Source organism: Macaca nemestrina, chromosome 20 (genome assembly GCF_043159975.1).
Source record: "Macaca nemestrina isolate mMacNem1 chromosome 20, mMacNem.hap1, whole genome shotgun sequence".
Classification (NCBI taxonomy): domain Eukaryota; kingdom Metazoa; phylum Chordata; class Mammalia; order Primates; family Cercopithecidae; genus Macaca; species Macaca nemestrina.
In genome coordinates this window covers 20,383,072-20,398,503 of record NC_092144.1, presented here as the reverse complement: position 1 = coordinate 20,398,503, position 15,432 = coordinate 20,383,072, and the positions used below count along the sequence as shown (strand labels likewise).

The 15,432-nt window shown below is 38.3% G+C and overlaps 1 long non-coding RNA gene across 4 annotated transcripts in view; it reads left to right on the top strand.

The window, feature by feature from the left end:
• Position 1: 1 nt before the first annotated feature.
• Positions 2–15,432, top strand: part of LOC139360252 (uncharacterized) — a 30,213-nt gene continuing 14,782 nt past the window's right edge. For 3 of the 4 annotated variants that reach the window (XR_011617525.1, XR_011617524.1, XR_011617523.1), the window contains exon 1: positions 2–14,272. This is a non-coding gene — a long non-coding RNA (uncharacterized lncRNA). The remainder of the gene's footprint in view (positions 14,273–15,432) is intronic. The other variant, XR_011617526.1, reaches the window with a different exon arrangement.

Sequence of the window (15,432 nt, the reverse complement as noted above, 5' to 3'; positions counted from 1 at the left end):
GGTGGCGGGCGCCTGTAGTCCCAGCTACTCGGGAGGCTGAGGCAGGAGAATGGCATAAACCTGGGAGGCGGAGCTTGCAGTGAGCTGAGATCCGGCCACTGCACTCCAGCCCGGGCGACAGAGCGAGACTCCGTCTCAAAAAAAAAAAAAGAAAAATAAACCCTACTAATGTGAAGAATGTGATGAAGCCTTTAACAAGTTCTCAAATCTTATTACACGTAATACTGGAGAGAAAACATAAAAGTGTGAAGAACTTTACAAAGCCTTTAACAAGTCCTCAGTTCTTAATAGACATAAGATAATTCATCCTAGAGAGATATTCTGCAAATCTGAAAGATGTGACAATGCTTTTAACAACACCTTAAACTTTTACAAACATAAAAGTAATCATACGGGTACAAAATCCTGGAAATGTGAAGAATGTGAAAAAGCCTTTAAATGTTTTTCACACTTGATTGTAGGTAATATAATTTATACTGGCGAATTCCAAGTGTGAATAATGTGGCAAAACCTTTTTTCTTTCTTTCTTTTTTTTAGTTGGAGTCTCACTCTGTTACCCAGGCCAGAGTGCAGTGGTGTGATCTTGGATCACTGCGATCTGTGCCTCCCAGGTTCAAGTGATTCTCCTGCCTCAGAATCCCAAGTAGCTGGGATTACAGGCACCTGCCACCATATCCAGGTAATTTTTATATTTTTAGTAGAGATGGGGTTTCACCATGTTGGCCAGGCTGGTCTTGAACTCCTGACCTCAAGTAATCTACCCACCTTGGCCTCCCAAAGTGCTGGCATTACAGACATTAGCTACCACACCCCGCCAAAAAAAATTCTTCTTAGATTCTTACACAAAGTGTGGCAAATATAAAATGTAATAGAAACCGTATCTTAAGGCCAGGCACAGTGGCTCACACCTGTAATCCCAACACTTTGAGAGGCTGTGGCAGGTGGATCATGAAGTCAGGAGTTCGAGACCAGTCTCGCCAACGTAGTGAAACCCTGTCTCTATGAAAAATACAAAAATTAGCCCGGTATGGTGGCACATGCCTGTAATCCCAGCTACTCAGGAGGCTGAGGCAGGAGAATCACTTGAATCTGGGAGGCAGAGGTTGCAGTGAGCCAAGATTGTGCCATTGCACTTTAGCCTAGGTGACAGAGCGAGACTCAATCTCAACAACAACAACAGATCTTAAAATATTAAGAGAATTAGTGGCAAGTGAAGAATATTAAATGTGATTTTCTATGATATAGCACAGCTGACATTGGTATACAGAATCTTGTGGTTTTTTTTTTTTTTTTGAGATGGAGTCTCGCTCTGTCACCCAGGCTGGAGTGCAGTGGCATGATCTCGGCTCACTGCAGGCGCTGCCTCCCGGATTCATGCCATTCTCCTGCCTCAGCCTCCCGAGTAGCTGGGACTACAGGTGCCCGCCACCACGCCCAGCTAAGTTTTTGTATTTTTTGGTAGAGATGGGATTTCACAGTGTTCGCCAGGATGGTCTTGATCTCCTCGGACCTCGTGATCCTCCCATCTCAGCCTCCCAAAGTGCTGGGATTACAGGCGTGAGCCACTGCGCCCGGCCTGAATCTTCTGTTTTTAAGTGTGAATGTTAAGTGTTGCAAAATAAAATGATTTCCTGTGCATTTGAAATTTGGAATAATATTTCGTTTACATATTGATGTAACAATTTGGAGAAATTTTTCTCATTTTATTTAATTTTTTTAGTCGGTGAAGTTAAGTCTACAGATGTTATTATTGGTCACTTAACTACCCAATCCTTGGTCATTGGTAAGAGACTGATACGGTAATTTCAATCTATTTCATTTTAGTTCCTGAGAAAACTCAATATTCCCTAATTATTTGATAGGAAAAATATTCTTATTTTAGTGTTTCTAAAACTTTAAAAAACTGTAGACCACTGAATGTATGATGATGTACATATAGACCACAATTTTTTTTATATATAATTTTAGGCTTATCCTAGCTTTTAATATAAAAACTCACTACATTTCAAAAGTAAAATTAGTGACTGTTTTAAGTCATAAGAGGGATATTAGAATCCGTTTAACAAAGTATTTGTGTTTGGCTTAGTAATGACTACTTTAATCCAAAAATCAAGTTCTACACACTGTGATTAAAATAATTGTTTTCTAGATTTTTATTTCTACAAAATTAGAAAATTCAAAGCAAAATGTTAGGTCAGATATAAAAAGAATTGGCTATGAGGGTGTTGGGCATAAATGGTTAAGATTGAAACTCAGTATCAGGTGGTTTCTGATTGCATCCGAGTTCTGCCACGTATAGGCTGTATGACCTGAGTACAGCTGTACAGTGAGGATGACAGTGCATAAATTCTAGGGTTTTTGTCAGATTAAAGCAATTAATGCAAATAAAGGTACCAGAAGAGTGCCCAACAAACAGTGAGTGTAAAGAAAATTTATTAGCTTTTATTTGTTAATTCTGTTACATTATAATCTATATTCACTTACAGCATAGATATAAATATCAATGAAAAGATTTCTTATTGAGTGCTGCTCTTTAACACTCCAGTAACACTAGATAAGTAAGCACTTAAACATCATGTGCTTGTCAGTTTTAAAATTAAATAAGGCAAATTGGTTCCTTATAATAATTTTCTTATTGTTGAGTAATTATGCTTATTGGATAAATTTAAATATAGTGTAAAATATATATTCAAATATTTTTTTTAAGAAAAAATCAGAATTTTACTCTAAACAGTTGTTTTAACATCTGTCTTTTAAAGTATTATTTTGAATAGGAAATATCAACATATTTCTGAATGTTGAGTTCAGAATGCTTATAATATTAAACATTTACTTACCTACGTTACTAATTGAGGAAGCCATTTGAGATACAAAAAATATATGTATATGTTTTCTGAAATTTTTGTTTTGTTTTGCTTTGAGATGGAGTTTTGCTCTTGTTGCCCAGGCTAGAATGCAATGGCATGATCTCAGCTCACTGCAACCTCCGCCTTCCGGGTTCAAGTGATTCTCCTGCCTCAGCCTCCCGAGTAGCTGGGATTACAGGCATGCGCCACCACACCCAGCTAATTTTGTATTTTAGTAGAGACTGGGTTTCTCCATGTTGGTCAGGCTGTCTTGAACTCCCGACCTCAGGTGATCCATCCGCCTCGGCCTCTGAAATTGCTGGAATTACAGGTGTGAGCCACCGCACCAGATGTTTTCTGAAATGTTGAGATTGAAAAAGCACTTTTTTTCTCTGGCCCGATTTCTTAAGGTTTATTTCTCTCTCTTTAAGAAAAAAGTTAATACTATTTTTGATTGACAAATCATAGTTGTATACATTTATGGGGTGCAATGTTATGTTTTAATATATGCATATAATATAGAACAATTAAGTTAAATAACATTAACTTTCTTACCTATCATTTTTTTGTGGGGAGACATTTGAAGTTCGCTCAGTTGTTTTGAAATATACAATACTTTTTTTTTTTTTTTTTTTGAGACAGAGTCTCACTCTGTTGCCCAGGCTGGAGTGCAATGGCCCAATCTTGGCTCATTGCAACCTCCACCTCCTGGGTTCATGCAATTCTCCTGCCTCAGCCTCCTGAGTAGCTGGGACTACAGGGGCACACCACCATGTCCGGCTAATTTTTGTATTTTTAGTAGAGATGGGGTTTCACCGTATTGGCCAGGCTGGTCTCAAACTCCTGACCTTGTGATCCACCCACCTTGGCTTCCCAAATTGTTGGGCTTACAGGCGTGAGCCACCACACCTGGCTAATACATTATTGTTTACTGTGGTCATCCTGGTGTGCAACAGATCTCAAAACCTCCTTACCCTATTTAAAACTTTGTACCCTTAGAGGAAAAACTATCTGTTCTCTTCTTATCACCCCTAGCGTCTGGTAACTGTTATTTCACTTTCTGCTTTTTTGAGTTGAACTTTATTATATTCTACATAAAAATAAGATCATTCAGTATTTGTCTTTCTGTGTCTGGCTTATTTTATCTAGCATACATAATGTCTTCTAAATGTATCTATCTGGTTTCAAATAATGGGACGTACCCCTTTTTAAAGCTAAATAGTGTTTTGTTTTGTATCTATACCACATTCTTAGAAGAATTAATTTAAATATATATTCAAAAAACTTGTTATGAAAAGATATTTCTTTTTTAAAATATGTATTAATGTAACAGCATATAAATATCCTATTAAAAGTAGCTAATTTATACTAGCACTAACCATAACACCATATATGCATCAATAAATTTATTTATTATTTATTTATTTATATTTTAAGATAGAGTTTCGCCCTTGTTGCCCAGGCTGGAGTGCAATGGTGTGATCTCGGCTTACTGTAACCTCTGCCTCCCACCTTCAAGTGATTCTCCTGCCTTAGCCTCCAAGTAGCTAGGATTACAGGCATGCATCACCATGCCCAGGTAATTTTGTATTTTTGGTAGAGACCAGTTTCTCCATATTGGTTAGGCTGGTGTTGAACTCCCGACCCCAGGTGATCCGACCACCTTGGCCTCCCAAAGTGCTGGGATTACAGGAGTGATCCACTGTGCCTGGCCTTTTTTTTTTTTTTTTTTTTTTTTGAGATGGAGTTTCACTCTTATTGTCCAGGCTGGAGTGCAATGGTGCAATCTCAGCTCACCACAACCTCCACCTCCCAGCAAGCAATTATCCTGCCTCAGTCCCCGAAGTAGCTGGGATTACAGGCATGCACCACCATGCCTGGCTAATTTTGTATTTTTTTTTTTTAGTAGAGAAGAGGTTTCTCCATGTTGGACAGGCTGGTCTCAAACTCCCAACCTCAGGTGATCCACCCACCTTAGCCCCCTAAAGTGCTGGGATTACAGGTGTGAGTCATCGCACCCGGCCAATACATTTATTTTTTTTTACAGTAACTTAATAACAGGTCTGGCTGTGAGCGGTGGCTTACACCTGTAATCCCAGCACTTTGAGAGGCCATGACGGGTGGTTCACGAGGTCAGGAGTTCAAGACCAGCCTGGCCAAGGTGGTGAAACCCTGTCTCTACTAAAAATACAAAAATTAGCCAGGCGTGGTGGTAGGCACCTGTAATCCCAGCTACTCGGGAGGTTGAGGCAGGAGAATCACTTAAACCCAGGTGGCAGAGGTTGCAGTGAGCTGAGATCACAGCACTGCACTCCAGCTTGGCCAACAGAGTGAGACTGTGTCTCAAAAATAATAAATAAATAATAGGTCTTACTATTATCTTCATTATACAGAGCTAGAAACAGAGCCACTGAGAGAAATGACTTGTTCACAATAGCAGAGGCAGTATTAAAAAGGCAACTTTTTCTCTACAGATAACACTCTTGAGTACGACAATAAAAACCATCTACAAACAAAAATAATTTTTAACATTCGATTTTAATAAAAATTTAACAAAAATTGAATAATTGGATACATTTTCATTGTTCTAGGTGTGTGTAAATGTATAAAATGATACACAAGGGAGAAATAAGCCAGAAAAAAAGATGGTAGTTAATATTTGTAATGAATAAATCTGGAGGCCAGGAGCAGTGCCTCACACCCGTAATCCCAACACTTTGGGAGGTTGAAGTGGGCAGATCACCTGAGGTCAGGAGTTCAAGACCAGCCTGGCCAACATGGCAAAACCCCGTCTCTACTAAAAAATACAAAAATTAGCCAGCGTGGTGGTGGGCGCCTGTAATCCCAGTTGCTTGAGAGGCTGATGTCGGGAGAATTGCTTGAACCCGGGAGGCAGAGGTTGTAGTGAGCTGAGATTGCTCCATTGCACTCCAGCCTGGGCAACAAAGCGAGACTCCATCTCAAAAAAAAAAAAAACTGGAAAGGAGTTAATTATTATTGACAGATGATATCTTTGTTTACTTAGAGAATGAAATAACTAAGAGATTATTTTAAAACTCTATTCAGGTGGGTGGGCAAAATTTTAAGATCATCCCTCAGATTCCCAGTCTGTTGCACACCTGTTGTGTAATCCTTTCCTCTTGAGTATTTTTTAAAAAAATGACTGTGGTGAGAAATTACTCATAAAATTAGGTTACTAACGTGTTGACTTTGTGTTCATCAAAAAAGGGAGATTATCGTGATTGGGCTCAACTTAATCAGAGGTGCTTTTAAGAGAAAGAGACATATGGAAAAACACATCTGATGGCGTGGAAGTAAGTGACTTCTAGAGGTGGGCCACATGGCAGGAAATATATTTGTATATTATTATCATTTCTCCCTCCCACATGTTGCTTCCAGTAAGGAGAATAGGAGAATCCCATGGAGAGAATATTGATTAATATATGTATCTATAATAAATTGATATTAAAAATTAAGAAAAATTAAATCTTACCTTTTTGCTTAGCTGCCATCCCTCTTTGAGGATGTAAACAAACCTATCCTAGATAAAGTGTTTGTAAAAGTAGACCCTCATGTAAAGTAAGCTTGTTTATATATATAAATTAATAAAATTAAAAATTCTTTAGGTGTATGCTGAGTTCAGGCTTATTCTTTCTTTGTCCTATTTCTTAATGGATTCCATCCTGAACTCAGTAATTATAGCTAAGAAACAGTATCTAAGTTAGAAGAACTAGGTTTTGAATGAAATTACACCTTTCTGGAATTTAACTATCTTGAAATGTTTTAATAAAATAAATTTACGTCTTTAAAGAAAATCTCTATTTGTAAAATGTCTGCCTTGCATTATAAACATTTACTATTGTTTTAAATGTTTACAACTCATCTTTAAGGTGCTTTTCTGACCGTCTTGTCTTAACTAATTTTGTTGACAAAGTCCACAATTAAACAATAGACTTAAATGATACTCTAGAACAACTGGACTTAACAGATGTTTACAAAACATTCTACCCAAAAACTGCAGAATATACATTCTTTTTATCAGCACACAGAACATTCTTCAAGATAGAGCATATGATAGACCACAAAACAAGTCTCAGGAAATATTTAAAAATCAAGATTATATTGAGTACTCTCGCAGACCACAGTGAAATAAAATTGGAAATCAACTCCAAGATTAGCCTTCAAAACTATAAAAATACATGAAAGTTAAATAATTTTCTTCTAAATGATTTTTAGGTCAACAAAATGAAGACGAAAATTTAAAAATTCTTTGAATTGAATGACAGTAGTGACACAAATTCTCAAAACCTCTGGCATCCTGCAAAAGCTATAGTAAGAGGAAAGTTCATAGCATTAAATGCCTACATCTAAAAGGCTGAAGAAGTCCAAAGAGAAAACCTAGGCTCAAAGAACTAGGGAAACAAAAACAAACCAAACCCAAACCCAGCAGAAGGAAAGAAAAAAGATCAGAACAAAACTAAATGAAATTGAAATAAAAATACAAAGTATAAATGAGGGAAAAAACTGGTTCTTTCAAAAAACAAAATTGATAGGCCACTACCCAGATTAACCAAGAAAAGCTGATAGAAGATCCAGATAAGCTAAAGATATTACAACCAATGCCACAGAAATACAAAAGATCATTCAAGGCTACTATGAACACCTTTACATGCACAAACTAGAAAACCTAGAGGAGAGAAATAAATTCTCTGAAATATGCAACCCTCCTAGATTAAAGCAGGAAAAAATAGAAACTCTCAACCGACCGGTAACAAATAATGAAATTGAAACCGTAATAAAAAATTGCCAACAAAAGAGCCCAGGACCAGATGGATTTACCTCTGAGTTCCATCAGACATTCAAAGAAGAATTTGTACCAATCCTACTGAAGTTGTTCCAACAGATAGAGGAAATCCTTCCTAAATCATTCTATGAATCCAGTATCACCCTAATACCAAAAACAGGAAAGTACATAATAAAAAAAAGAAAACTACACGCCAACTTTTTTTTTTTTTTTTAATGAACATAGATGCAAAAAAGGGTTGTAACTTTTTGACATATTTGACAGGCTTCCCAAAATCAAATTTCATCTTTTAAAAATTGTCTTTTTTTGCCAAGCATTTTGGCTAATGCCTGTAATCTCAGCACTTTGGGAGGCAGAGGCAGGTGGATCATCTGAGGTCAGGAGTTCGAAACCAGCCCGTCCAACGTGGTGAAACCTCGTTTCTACTCAAAATGTAAAAATATGCTGGGTGTCATGGTGGGTGCCTGTAATACCAGCTACTCAGGGAGCTGAGGCAGGAGAATCACTTGAACCTGGCAGGTGGAGCTTACAATGAGCTGAGGTCATGACATTGCACTGCAGCCTGGGCAACAAGAGTGAAACTCCATTTAGAATAATAATAAGGATTTTTTACTCCTAACTTTTGGATACTAAAGAGGGTCAATGCAGCATTCAAAAGAGTGTTGAACGGGATTATTTAATATGTTAAATTATATGGGTATCATTGTCAGATTAAAAATGATGTTTGACTCACCCCATCCTGCTGCCCTGTGAAGAAGGTGGCTGCTTCTACTTTGCTTTCTGTTATTTCAAAATGGAGTAAGATTCATCATCCCCCTTGAAATAATTAAAGGGGAAAAAATACAATCAACATATATGAGACAGTGGTTTAAGATGCTAGTTGTCACGCAGTGAAGAACAGTGATCCCCAAGACACTGGAAACAAATAGTTGAGCCCTATAGTTTCTCCAGTTGACAGTTTTGAGAGACTTTCCAATACTGCAGCACCAAAAGGAGGCAGAACCAAGGCAGAGTTTGGCAGTAAGAGGACCAACTTGTTGCAATTTGCCTTGCTTTTTCCATCTTAAAAGTGAAACTTCTGAATTTCCCAAGCCCTTTCCACCAAAATCCCATGATAACAGGAGTAGTTGGTCACTTTACCTGAAGAACGAATTAAAATGGAGCTGAGAATCAAGAAAACTAAATCAGCTGCAATTCACAGGGAAGATCACCAGAAAGGAGAGAGCAGTACAGAGAAAGAATGCAGACATCTGAAGGTCACCTTCAGTTTTTCAGCTGAGTATTGATTAGCATATTCACCTAAGGAAATTGCATCAGGCTGGGAAAGAACCAAGTGAAAATATTAAAGGCAACAGAATGTGGTTTTGGTTTTTCTAATCAGAAAAACCAAGAATAGTTCCTATTTCTGGAGCCACTCAGGAAAGTATCACATTTTATAGGACATCAGGTGAAGTAGTCAGAAGTATGTTCTAGACTGAACAATGCTGTGGTTTCAACCTAACAAGTCTTTAAGGCTGAAAAGGTCAGTGTTCACAAGTTACTTAAGTACATTCTAGAACAAAGCTCAAGAAGAGTTACAGGAACACAATAACATGCAATATTCAAAGAAGTAAAATTTACAATAAATGTCATAAAAATTATCAGAGATGAAGGACATCAGCAAAATGGAGAAACAGGAGGTTCCTGAATATCCCTCTTCCCAAGAATACACCAAGTAAACACCTACACACTGATCAGTTCTCCCCTAGAGAAAGCCAGAATCCAGTTGAAAGATTCTCAAACAGTGGGCAACTGAAAAATTATCTAAATTAAAACACTTAGGAAAAGTGGAGATACACTCACTCCACACTGAGCACAAAATCTTATACTTGGGAAGGAAACACCAGCTTCTTCCCAAGGAGAGGTTTGTACTACATATACAATGCCCAAATTATACAGTCCCTGCTGGAGCACTGGCTCTTAATCTCTGTGCTTCAGGAGAAAACTGAAAAAAATAAAAAGAAACAACGCCAACAGTCTAAGAAACTTACGGAACACCATCAAGCAGAATATTATCACATTATTACGCTAGCAGAAGGAAAAGAGAAAAAAGAACAGAAAACATATTCAAAAACATAATGGGCAGAAAACTTTCTAAATTAGGAGAAGGAAATAGAAATCCCAATCCAGGCTGGGCACGGTGGCTGATGCTTATAATCCCAGCACTTTGGGAGGCCAAGGTGGGCAGATCACTTGAGAGGTCAAGGAGTTTGAGACCAACCTGGCCAACGTGGTGAAGTCCCTTCTCTACTAAAAATACAAAAATTATCCAGGTGTGGTGGCAGGCACCTGCAGTTTCAGCTACTCTGGAAGCTGAGGCAGGAGAATCACTTAAACTTGGGAGGCAGAGATTGCAATGAGCTGAGATCACACCACTGCCACAGCCTGGGAGACAGATTGAGACTCTACCTCAATTAAGGGAAAAAAAAAAAAAAATCCCAATCCAGGAAGTGTATTAGTTAGAAGTAATATGTGAATTCAGTAAAAATTCAGGATGCCAAATTAATGTACAAAATCAGTAGCATTTCTATAATAGCAAACTATCTAGAAAAGAAATCAAGAAAACAATTTGATTTACAATAGTACCAAAAAATAAAAATACTTGGAGATAAAATTAACCAGGACATGAAAGACCTCTATGTTCAAACTGTAAAACATTGTTGAAAGAAACTGAAGAAGACACAAACAAATGCAGGGATATCCTGTGTTTTTGAACTGGAAGCATTAATTCTGTTAAAATGCCCATACTACACAAAACAATCTACAGATTCAGTGCAATCTCCATCAAAATTCCAATGTCATTTTTCACAAAAAAAAAATTCTAAAATTCGTATGGAACCACAAGACACCAAATAGGCAATCTTAAGCAAAAACAACAAGGCTGGAGACCTCATACTCCCTGGTTTCAAAATATATTATAAAACTATTGCAATCAAAAGAGCATGGTACTGCCAAAACAACAACAACAACAACATAAAAATATATCAGCCAATGCCACAGGATAGAAAGCCCAGAAATAAACTCAAGTATTTATGGTGAGTTGATTTTCAACAAAGGTGCCAAGAGCAATTGGGAAAGGACAGTCTTTAATAAATGGTGTTGGGTAAACTGAATATCCACATGCGGAAGAATGAAATTAAACTTCAATCTTATGCCATATACAAAAATTACCTGACTATAAATCGGTGTTTTAAACATAAGACCTGAAACCGTAATGTTCTCAGAAGAACAGGTAGGGGAAAAGTTCCATGGCATTGGTCTGGGCAATGATTTTTTCAGATAAGACTCCAAAAGCACAGACAAAAAAATGCAAAAAGTAGACAAATAAGATTGCATCAAACTAGAAACAATTAAACAGACTGTGAAAATAATGAACTGATTAGGAGGACATATTTGCAAACCATGCATCTAAAAAGGGGGTAATATGCCCAATATACGAGGAACTCAATAGCGAGAAAAATAACTTCGTTAAAATATGAGCAATGTATCTGAGCAAACATTTCTCGAAAGAAGCTATATAGCCAACATATATATGAAAAAAAAATGCTCAATATCTCCTGTCAGGAAAATGCACATTAAAACCACAATGAAATATCGTGTCACACTTGTTAGAATGGCTCGTATCAAAAAGACGAGTGATAACAAGTGGATGTGGATAAAAAGGAACCCTTGTGCACTGTTGGTGGGAATGTAAATTAGTATAGCCATTTTGGAGAATAGTTTTTTTTTTTTTTTTTTTTTTTTTGAGACGGAGTCTTGCTCTGTCACCCAGGCTGGAGTGCAGTGGCCAGATCTCGGCTCACTGCAAGCTCCGCCTCCCGGGTTCACGCCATTCTCCTGCCTCAGCCTCCCGAGTAGCTGGGACTACAGGCACCCGCCACCTCGCCTGGCTAGTTTTTTGTAATTTTTAGTAGAGACGGGGTTTCACCGTGTTAGCCAGGATGGTCTCGATCTCCTGACCTCGTGATCCGCCCGTCTCGGCCTCCCAAAGTGCTGGGATTACAGGCTTGAGCCACCGCGCCCGGCCTGGAGAATAGTATTAAATGTCCTCAATAAACTCAATATAGAACTACAAAACAATTCTGGTGATCAAACAAACACTAAGTGTCATTTTACTCTACTGTGTACATAATTGTTATTGAACCAGTCAGTAACTTCATTGGCTTCTTGAGGCAAATGTGGCTTTAATTTATTAAAAATTCCTGGAATGTCATTAGCCGGAAGAAATGCCAATGCAGGCAAATAACACATTTTAAAACGAAGTTTTCATTGTTGCCATATTGTATAACAAATTCACTCATCTGAATTTTCCATAAAAGGCATTGGTCTGAATGGAAAAACCAAACTTCATTTGTAACATTTTGAAATTCACTTTTAGAAGACTTGATTACACCTAATTCTAAATCTGTCATCGTTTTGGTATTCAACTGAAATCTATTTTCCTCTGCAAAGGCCACCAGATCTTCAAATAAGGATTTATAAGGTACATTACCTTTTCCAATCATTAATACATAAATAAGTAGATTATTTTAGAATCTTCAGATCCAACAGGGGCATGAATCGTATATAATTAATTAAAAAATGAAGACAGTTTTGAAAGTATCATCCAGTTTAGCCAAAATGAAGCATGTGATAGTTTTTCTGTTAGATTTAGTGGTATATATAAGAACTATATCTTCTTCAATAGTAAAATCCGTAATCAAAAATAGTTTATCATTTAATGTGTTTTGTAATGCTGGAGGAACATCAATATCAGCGAGTGTTAAGAAGGTCAAAAAAATGATGTTTGACCTTTGCCAACTTGTATTTTAATAATCCAAAATCGTATGAAAATTTCAAAAATCTAATATATGCTATAGTTATAATTATGGTTGTTATGATACATTATTGTAGACCACAGATATAATCAATTTTTTATTTGTTATAACCATTTTAAGTAATTTCCACAATTAGTGGTTTAATTCTGATATAGTTTTTTTTTTTTTTTTTAACTTCAAAAGCATACAAAATCTTAAAGTATTGTGTCTTTAAGAAGGTTCACAAAAAGGACCAGCCATGGTGGCTCACAACTCTAATCCCAGCACTTTGGGAGACCAGCCTGGCCAGCATGGTGAAAGCCTGTCTCTACTAGAAATACAAAAATTAGCCGGGTGTGGTGGCATGTGCCTGTAATCCCAGCTCCTCTGGAGGCTAGGCAGGAGAATCACTTGAACCCAGGAGGCAGAGGTTGCAATGAGCCGAGATCATGCTGTTGCATTCCAGTCTGGGTGACAGACTGAGACTCCGTCTCAAAGAAAAGAAAGAAGAAGAAAGTTCACAAAAAGATGGAAAGGGCCCAGACAAGTTGAGTACAGGTTTCTGATAATTTTAGGACTGTATTTTTTGGATTGGGAAAGAATTGTGAGAATTCAAATGAAGAAACTGACTCTTATTAAACTGCTAACCCAGGCAAGATGAAAATTAGTTGAATATCAGAAAAATACTTTGCCACATTTTTATGCTGAACCAGCCAGTACTAATTTTTTTTAGATATGCCATTTAAATAAACTGTGGTCCACATCAAGTTAACTATGATAACCTCTGTTGCCAGTGCTATGCATCTAAGTTGGAGAAACAAACCTTGTATTTAAGAGGACATAAATTTAATGTTATGTGTGGATTCATGGAGAACATAGCCACTTGTTCATTCCTGAGTTCTTAAAGTGTCCATTATTAAAAGTTATGCATTTTGTTACTCATCACAGAAAGGATAAAATAATTTAAATATAAATTAAATGTGTGTGTGGTGGGGTGACTTCTAAATTACTAAAATAGGTTATAATTCTGAGAAGACAATTAAAACTTCATGTACATTTCTGCTATCTGATGAGCCATTTAAACATTTATACAGAAATTTTGTTCAAATGCCTTTTTTTTTTTTTTTTTTTTTGAGACGGAGTGTCACCCTGTCACATAGACTGGAGTGCAGTGGTGCAATCTTGCCTCGCTGCAACCTGCACCTCCTAGGTTCAAGCGATTCTCCTGCAACAGCCTCCTGAGTAGCTGGGACTACCGGCACACGCCACCATGCCTGGCTAATTTTTGTATTTTTAGTAGAGATGAGGTTTTGCCATGTTGGCTAGGCTGCTCTCAAACTCCTGACCTCAAGTAATTTGCCTGCCTCGACCTCCCAGTTAATTGTCATTTTTAATGCACACTTTTGTAGTATAAAAGCTTTCTTATGCAAGAAGCCTGATGTTATAACCACAGCTAAAATAGTATTAAGATATATATTTTTCTCATGGGACGTTTCTGAAAAAGTCTTTATCATTTATTTCACTAGACAATTTGTAAAGCTGTTAAATACGGTATTACAGATACAATAGTATTGAGCAAAGCTAACTAAATTGACTGAATTTCTTTTGTAATTTCAGGTGACAGTCAGATCCACTTAGGGTGAAAAAATGTGTTGACCCTTATAAAATAGTCATTGGATGGCTTATGCGCCTGATAATAGAATCCCAGGTATCTTCTGCTACTGAAGTCTAATATGACTAAACGTAGCAAGGCTTTAATGCTTTATGGCAAAGCATGTTTTCACCAGGTAAGGAAAGCTTTTAATAATCTACGGACTGAGAAGAGCAAAACTCTGTATAATCTAGAGCCCAAGGATTGAGTCTGTGCCATTTACACTGCAGCAAGACTTCAGGGCCTTGGACACTGGGTTTATAATCTCAACACTCAGAAGTATTCCTTCAAACTCTTGCAATTATATACCCATTGGAGATCTTACGGTAAAGCTAACTAAGGAAGTTTCTCCTCAAAAGCAGTTACAGAAAATTCTCTTCCTCTTTAGTTCATCTGCATCTCCTTATTGGACCACGAGAAATAGCAGCCCAACCCTCAGTTTGGTCCAGGAACACAGGCAGAATCTGGGAGAAGTGAGGCGCTATGGGTGCAGAGCTGCTCAGAGAGGGCTCCAGGCCAGGGCACAGTCACTGCACAGGGAGGAGACAGGACGCCTGGGGTCCCAGCTGTCAGTCCAGTCATCTTATGGCTGAAGGGGACTGATAGCCGAGCTAGGCAAGGAGAACTTGGGGCCACAGATTGTGGCACTCACTGCAGGGAGGACTGAGTCCCGCCATAGCCACTTTTGAGCACTTCCAACCAGCCTCTCCCTCTCTCAGTTGTCTGACCTGGCACTCTCACCATATCTAGGCTTCCAGGGAATCTTGGCATCTTAGCTGTGGATCTCTCGATCCCTGCAGGTCACAGAGGAACAGAGGCTGGGCCACTAGGAGCAGAGGACACAGGGCAGCGAAGACAAGACCTGGAGCTCCGACTGCAGCAAGAGACAAACCTGGAAGCCATCCTGTGGGCGCCAGCTGCATGCATATAGGACAGTTCCCAGCCCAGCATCTCTGATTAGATAATGTTTTTTTTGTTCTTTTTCTTTTTTTTTTTTTGAGATGGAGTCTCGCTCTTTCACCCAGGCTGGAGTACAGTGGCGCAATCTCAGTTCACTGCAAGCTCCGTCTGCCAGGTTCACGCCATTCTGCCTCAGCCTCCCCAGTAGCTGGGACTACAGGCGCCCGCCACCACACCTGGCTATTTTTTTTGTATTTTTGGTAGAGATGGGGTTTCACCGCCTTAGCCAAGATGGTTTCAATTTCCTGACCTCGTGATCCGCCCGCCTAGGCCTCCCAAAGTGCTGGGATTACAGGCGTGAGCCACCGCATCTGGCATCCTGATTAGATAATGTTT